The sequence below is a fragment of the Panthera leo genome, chromosome E2 (assembly GCF_018350215.1).
Source record: "Panthera leo isolate Ple1 chromosome E2, P.leo_Ple1_pat1.1, whole genome shotgun sequence".
Classification (NCBI taxonomy): Eukaryota; Metazoa; Chordata; class Mammalia; order Carnivora; family Felidae; genus Panthera; species Panthera leo.
In genome coordinates this window covers 10,827,243-10,832,869 of record NC_056693.1, presented here as the reverse complement: position 1 = coordinate 10,832,869, position 5,627 = coordinate 10,827,243, and the positions used below count along the sequence as shown (strand labels likewise).

Sequence of the window (5,627 nt, the reverse complement as noted above, 5' to 3'; positions counted from 1 at the left end):
TTTAACAAGGAACGCTTCATGGATGTGTGTGTGTTCCTCATGCAGGGCTCTGCTTATCTTCTCTGTATCATTCCAATTTTAGTATATGTGCTGCCCAGGCAAGCACTGTGTGGGTTGGTATTTGCACACGCAGGTTTCTGCAATGCCTGCCCGTGCCCATGGCACCCTACCAGAAGACTCATCTATGGGTACACACCGCTCACACAGAACAGCTGATGGGAACACAGACACAGAAGAACTCCATTCCTGTCTTCTCAATGAATTAGTTGGGTGCTTCATTCATAATTCTGAACCTACCAGCAAGGAGTTCCTGGCCACATGGAAGAGAATGTTCTGGATAAACCGTACAACTGACTGGAAAGCCAAATCATAAACGTTGTTAGCAGGAGAACGAGTCTCTGTATCATTAAATTATCTTCATAGAAATCCCATGAAACCTAGGGTCAAGCAAGAGGCAAGGCTGATTGAGTCAGCCAGTAAGAACAAAAACAAAAACAAAAACGAAAAAACCATAAGCGGGGGCACCTGGCTGGCTCAGTCAGAAGAGCGTGTGACTCTTGATCTGAGGGTCATGAGTTTGAACCCGCATTGGGTGTAGAGATTACTTAAAAAAAAAACAAAAACAAAAACAAAAAAAACACCACAACTTTAAAAATATCTTAAAAAAAAAAATAGAATCCAAGTTCTTATGTCCTCAAACGTTTTTATCCAAACTGTTTCCAGGGGGACCCAGGGGGGGCTCAGTTGCTTAAGTGTCTGACTTCAGCCCAGGTCATGATCTCACGGTCCGTGAGTTTGAGCCCCATATGGGGCTCTCTGCTGTCTGCACAGAGCTTGCTTCGGATCCTCTGTCTCCCTCTCTCTGTCCCTCCCACACTCGTGTTCTCTCTCTCTCTCTCAAAACTAACTAAACAGTTAAAAACAAAATGTTTCCAGGGATGGACTCGACTTGGATAAGAAATACGCTGGAGCCCCCAGTTCCCACGGTATTTACAAATGCATTTACTTTATTGTACGCTTACAAGCATCGGCCGGGGGAAGTGTTGTTACCTCCTCGTGGGTGGAGCGCGCTGAAGTTCTGAGACACTCAAGTCACTTGGCAAAAAAATCCCACAGCTTGTAAATGGTAGAGTTGGGCCCCTAAACCCATGAGAGAGAATTATAAGCATATTATATAAAACTACGAAGCGGCTGTTGCTGGAAACTGGTAACAGGATTGGACTCAGGAGTGCCAATGGGGGTGGAGGTCTTTTAAAAGGAAGGGAGTCGGAGTTTTGTTTGTTTATTTATTTATTTTAAAAGAAATTTAATAGTTATTTTTGAGAGAGACAGAGTGTGAGTGGGGGAGGGGCAGAGAGGGAGGGAGACACAGAATCCGAAGCAGGCTCCGGGCTCCGAGCCGTCAGCACAGAGCCCAATGCGGGGTTTGAATTCACGAACCATGAGACCATGACCTGAGCTGAAGTCAGACGCGGGAAGTGAACCCACAAACTGTGAGATCATGACCTGAGCCGAAGTTGGACATTTAACTGACTGAGCCACCCAGGTGCCCTTCCATTTCTAAACTAAGATAGTATGATACATATCCCCTCAAAATCCCAAAGCACACAGGTATTTTTTTACAGCTGCCTACATTTCCATTTTACAAATAAATTGTAACTTATTTCATTTGTCTCCTTTTGAAGGCCACCTAAGCTTTCCCAGTCTTACCCTAAAAACAAGACAATAGACTTTTTAAAAATGTATATATATATATATATATATATATATTTTTTTTTTTTTTTTTTTTTTTTTTTGAAAGAGAGAGATAGAGAGAGAGGGGCAGAGGGAGAGAAGGGGACAGAGGATCCAAAACAGGTTCTGTGCTGACAGCAGACAGCCCAATGTGGGGCTTGAACCCACGAACTGTGAGATCATGACCTGGGCCAATGTCGGATGCTTAACTGACTGAGCCACCCAGGCGCCCTGAGATGATAAATATTCTTACACTTAAGTCTTTGTGTACATATTAGAGTGCTTTGCCAGTAACAACATTAAAAGGGGAAACTCTGAAGCAAATTGTGTGCGATACACTGAGTCATATGTAAAGGGAACATTGAAACAATACACCAATTGATTATGTCCTACATTATCAAGAAATATGAGGTAGGATGGGCCCAGGGTTTTAGTTCCAAGTGTTTAAACACATTCTGGATGGCCTCCAATGTGCAGTTTGCACGAATTCCAAGCCCTCCAAACGTGCCTTACATAGACATTGGCAACATCTGGGTAAGGCTTTAACCTCTGTAGTATTCAGCCAATGAGGAACTAGGGGAGGGGCTTATATGCTAGGAAATAAATCGTCTGCTGTAACTGCCCCAAGTGCACCTGTCCCTCAGACACCTGCTTTTGCAAGAACGTTGATTAAAGACTTGCTTCACTGTACTCCAAGTCTCCGTGTCCCTCCTTTGATTGGGTCGGTGGGCTTATTTCTAACACAAAGTGTCTCCTTTCTTTTTATTCATGGCTTAAAAAAAAACAACAATCATTTCTTTTCTTCACAAGTATACAATGTGGGTAGGCTCATTTCTCCTTCCCACAGTATTAGCTAGGGTGGCTTGATTGGGCCTGGAGGATTTGCTTCCAGAACATCTCATTTGTGTGCCTGGGAAGCTGTTTCCGGGTGCTACCTAGGAGTTCAGTCTAGGCATGTGGGTAGGGACCTTAGTTCCTGCCCACGTGGCTACTGATGCTTCCTCACAGCCTGGCAGCTGAGCTCCTTGAGCAAGTATCCCAAGAATCTTGGACAGTAGCCACAGGGCTTTAAAAAAAAATTTTTTTTTAATGTTTTGTTTATTTTTGAGACAGAGACAGAGCATCAGCAGGGGAGGGGCAGAGAGAGAGGGAGACACAGAATCCAAAGCAGGCTCCAGGCTCTGAGCTGTCAGCACAGAGCCCGACGCGGGGCTCAAACTCACAGACGGTGAGATCACGACCTGAGCCAAAGTCGGACTCAACCGACTGAGCCACCCAGGCGCCCCGCCACAGGGCTTTTTTAATGACCTTCTCTTAGTATTGTTTCTTTGGAACCATCCGGGGTTAAGATAAATGTGGGGTGTCACCTGTGATGGGGTTTTGGAGTGATGGGGGTTCAGAGCTGATGGCCAAGAAAGAATTCTTGAAGCATCTTTGGTGCAAAAGGGTGATTTTATTAAAGCACGGGGACAGGACCCATGGGCAGAAAGAGCTGTGCTGGGGTTGTGAGGAGTGACTGCTTATATAGTGTGGAGTTGGGGGGAGGTGAAGTCAAGAGGAAGTTTCTTAAAGGGATTTCCATATGCTGAAGGAGACACAGATTACTGGAGGCCTAGCTATTGTCAAGCTAAGGTTGTTTTTCCTTCTAGCAAAGCATTAGCATTAAGACAGTAGGGGGTTCCTGGAGATTCGACTATTGATAAGGTTGCCTTTTTCTTGTCATTTACTAAGATATTTGTAAACTGATGGAGATTCAAGTCCTGCATGACTGTGACCTCTATCAGTTAACCATTGGTTTTCTCTCCCTTTCCTTTGTCCTTGGGCAGCCAGGAGTGACTGATGTATCACACACATCCCACCTTGTGGGGGTGGTTTGTGGGGTGTCAGCCTGCCTTATGCTCCCTCATCACCTGTGTCATCAGACAACATTGTTTATCATTGAAAAGACCCCTGACCAGACTAAGTGGATCGTCATTGGGCCCATAGCCTACGTAGCCTGGACTGTTTTAAAAAAAAAAATGGTTTAAGGGGGCACCTGGGTGGCTCTGTAGGTTAAGCGTCCAACTCCTGATTTCAGCTCAGGTCATGATCTCACAGTTCGTGAGTTCAAGCCCTGCATGGGCTCTGCGCTGACGTGTGGAGCCTGCTTGGGATTCTCTCTCTCCCTCTCTCACTGCCCCTCCCCTGATGGCGCTCTCTCTCTCTCTCTCTCTCTCTCAAAAGTAAATAAATTTTTTAAAAAAGGTTTAAGAAATAAGTTTTTGTTTTCCTGGGTGAAGTTTCTTTTTTCTGAATATGACACTTGTATACTTTGGAAGCCACGCTCATGGGCTGATACAAGCTGATGGTTCCTGTCCCGTATGAGGATCTACATGTGAGATAGTTTGCATCTCCAACCACGTGGCCTACCCCTTTCAACTGGGCTGCCTGTTTGGGAGGCCAGAAAGGACCACCTAGATAGTTGCAAGGCATCCCCATAAAGATGTGTCTAACGCTGTCATGGTGGCATGTTGGGTTTCCCTCCTATGTCCTCTTAACTCTGCTCTGCTGAGCTGAAGCCTATTGTGACCTGTGTATGTGAACTGAAGAAATCGGCTGCTGTGACACATAGTTGTTGTGAATGGAAAACAGACTAGAGGAGAGAAACTCAGTGTAGCTTCCAAGACAGGCAAGCGTTGTGCTCAGAAACAAGAAAATCCACCCAGGAAAACTGAGACTTCTCTCTTAAGTAGTCCGCAGGTTATGCAGGCCCTCTGGACCCATGGGTCCATTTGCTACCAGAAACTGGGTTCACATCTTGGCCTCTTGGTAGTGTTGAACCACAAGACACAATGAAGCCAAAGAATAGGGAAAGAAAGGGTTTTATTTTCAACGAGGAAAATGCGGTGGATCTTTTCCAAAGTAGTGTCTCCCTGAACAAAACTGGGGGAACGCTTAACCAACTGAGCCACCCAGGTGCCCCGCGGCGGAAAAATCATCTTAACATGACTGAGTCCAGGTCAAAGCCACTAGGTTTGGCAAGGGTCAGCATTATCAATTCTCTGGCTCCTTGTGGTCTAGTATCTGAGTGCTCAAAAGGGCTTAGATCCCACAAAGATTACTCCTTAGTGTGCACAAGGCTGTCTTCACATATGAATGAACACTGGGAGTTTTAACTCTGATTTATTGCCCTGATAGGATTAGTCAACCTCCTGGCTGTTTATTCTTACATTGTTTCATAAGATGGCCCGGGGGCCTAAAATGACTCTCCTTGTGTCCAGAAAGCTATGTCTGTCATTCCTTTTCCAGGGATCTCTAACTCCGGTCACATAGTCGCAGTTCTTCCAGTGCGGATCAGGCGAGCTCTTAAATGATAAACAATGTTGCCTGATAACACAGCTGACACTACGCCTTTATCTTAAACCACGGTGGTTCCAAAGAAACACTATCCAGAGAACATGCCTGAGGTCAACTTCCCAAGGAGAAGGGGGTAAAACTTATCCTGAACCTATTTGCACTCACCCCCGCCCCAACCGTGAACTTGGATGAGCAAATGTAACACACATCACCAGGACCTTACTATCCAAAGAGGCATCAACGGACTCGTCACGCCTTGGATTGGTCTGTGTTTTGGGTCATTTCGTTTTTATAGGGGTTATAACAGCATCCAATGGTGGGATCAAGGGCGGGTTTAAAATGCACCAAACACAGCAGCATATAGCATTTACCCTGTCACTCAAAAGGCCTGCGGGGCACCCTTTCCTGGGATTTCGCAGCCCAGCATCCCCAGCAGTCCCTCCTTCTGGCGGGAGGACGCCGAGCGTGCGGTGCGGCGCGGCGCCGCAGTGCGCAGGCGCCTCCAGCAGAGCTCGCTCATGCGCACTGCTGCGGCGGAGGGGGCTGCCATGTTTCCG

At 46.3% G+C, this 5,627-nt stretch overlaps 1 non-coding gene across 1 annotated transcript; it reads right to left on the bottom strand.

The window, feature by feature from the left end:
• LOC122209268 lies at positions 1 to 106 on the bottom strand. Its single transcript, XR_006197540.1, has one exon. It is a non-coding gene; the product is annotated as a U6 spliceosomal RNA (small nuclear RNA).
• Between the last annotated feature and the right edge of the window lie 5,521 nt (positions 107 to 5,627).